Genomic DNA, 2335 nt, shown 5'->3' with positions numbered 1-2335 from the left:
GTTTACTTTCACTTTCACTCATAACGGATTAAACTTCATTCAGCAGAGGAGGAAAAGGAGGAGGAGCTACAGCGCATGCGCTCTCTTCTGCCGGAGCAATTCTAAAATGTCTGCTCGGATTCTAAAATACTCTTAAAATTCTTATTACTTCGAGGCTGGGTAGAAGATTAGTCTTCATTAATAACGTGTTTATTTATCATTTTTACTTATTTGAAAGTGTTGTTAAATGTTTATATAAACTTCTAGTGGAGAAAAGTTTGTTTTTGTAGTTAATTGTTCGTTGATTCAAATTTAGCGATTCATACTAAGTGATTCATATGGATTGATTCAAATGTACCGATTGAGACTCTGATTCAGTGAGTCGGCGGTTCTGTTATTATAAACTGGTCGCTGCTTTGTCACTCGTTTATTCAGTTTGCAGCTGAAATGGTATAAATTTGTATGTTCTCTGTATTTGAATGTAAAAACTTTGCAGACTAAACTGGGTTTGATTCTCTCTAGATGTGTCACTAAGGCGAGTTTGTTCAGCTCCGACCTGCAGTAACATTTACAGTTTAGTGCAAAAGTTTGGAGCCCTGGTTACATCTCATCAACTGCTGTGGCAGCATAACTTCACCTCTCCGTTACAGTTCCTCTTGGTTAGCAGCGCTTTTTACCTTTCAGCTCTTCCATAAATCCATTTTAGCGTCTATTGTTAATAGTAAAAATATCTATCATTCTATCTATCACGTCTATCATTCTAATTGTTCTGAACGCTTCTGCTAGTTCCTAAAATGTTAGCATGTGTGCTGCTATTAGCAGAGGAGTTTAGTGTGGGGTGTAGAAACAAAGATCCCTGCAGCAGTACAGTTCATGACTTTATTGTTTACTGTGTTATTGATCAGTACAAAGTTCAAATGTCGGGTGTTTAGATGTAAAGTAGGTTTTTCCTCACTGTATATACAGGTCCTTCTCAAAAAATTAGCATATTGTGATAAAGTTCATTATTTTCCACAATGTAATGATAAAAATTAAACTTTCATATATTTTAGATTCATTGCACACCAACTGAAATATTTCAGGTCTTTTATTGTTTTAATACTGATGATTTTGGCATACAGCTCATGAAAACCCAAAATTCCTATCTCAAAAAATTAGCATATTTCATCCGACCAATAAAAGAAAAGTGTTTTTAATACAAAAAAAGTCAACCTTCAAATAATTATGTTCAGTTATGCACTCAATACTTGGTCGGGAATCCTTTTGCAGAAATGACTGCTTCAATGCGGCGTGGCATGGAGGCAATCAGCCTGTGGCACTGCTGAGGTGTTATGGAGGCCCAGGATGCTTCGATAGCGGCCTTAAGCTCATCCAGAGTGTTGGGTCTTGTGTCTCTCAACTTTCTCTTCACAATATCCCACAGATTCTCTATGGGGTTCAGGTCAGGAGAGTTGGCAGGCCAATTGAGCACAGTAATACCATGGTCAGTAAACCATTCACCAGTGGTTTTGGCACTGTGAGCAGGTGCCAGGTCGTGCTGAAAAATGAAATCTTCATCTCCATAAAGCTTTTCAGCAGATGGAAGCATGAAGTGCTCCAAAATCTGCATTGACCCTGCCCTTGATAAAACACAGTGGACCAACACCAGCAGCTGACATGGCACCCCAGACCATCACTGACTGTGGGTACTTGACACTGGACTTCAGGCATTTTGGCATTTCCTTCTCCCCAGTCTTCCTCCAGACTCTGGCACCTTGATTTCCGAAAACAGTACTTTGGACCACTGAGCAACAGTCCAGTGCTGCTTCTCTGTAGCCCAGGTCAGGCACTTCTGCCGCTGTTTCTGGTTCAAAAGTGGCTTGACCTGGGGAATGCGGCACCTATAGCCCATTTCCTGTACACGCCTGTGCACGGTGGCTCTGGATGTTTCTACTCCAGACTCAGTCCACTGCTTCCGCAGGTCCCCCAAGGTCTGGAATCGGCCCTTCTCCACAATCTTCCTCAGGGTCCGGTCACCTCTTCTCGTTGTGCAGCGTTTTCTGCCACACTTTTTCCTTCCCACAGACTTCCCACTGAGGTGCCTTGATACAGCACTCTGGGAACAGCCTATTCGTTCAGAAATTTCTTTCTGTGTCTTACCCTCTTGCTTGAGGGTGTCAATGATGGCCTTCTGGACAGCAGTCAGGTCGGCAGTCTTACCCATGATTGCAGTTTTGAGTAATGAACCAGGCTGGGAGTTTTTAAAAGCCTCAGGAATCTTTTGCAGGTGTTTAGAGTTAATTCGTTGATTCAGATGATTAGGTTAATAGCTCGTTTAGAGAACCTTTTCATGATATGCTAATTTTTTGAGATAGGA

This window comes from Trichomycterus rosablanca, chromosome 3 (genome assembly GCF_030014385.1).
Source record: "Trichomycterus rosablanca isolate fTriRos1 chromosome 3, fTriRos1.hap1, whole genome shotgun sequence".
Taxonomy (NCBI): Eukaryota; Metazoa; Chordata; class Actinopteri; order Siluriformes; family Trichomycteridae; genus Trichomycterus; species Trichomycterus rosablanca.
This window is presented reverse-complemented; position numbering follows the sequence as displayed.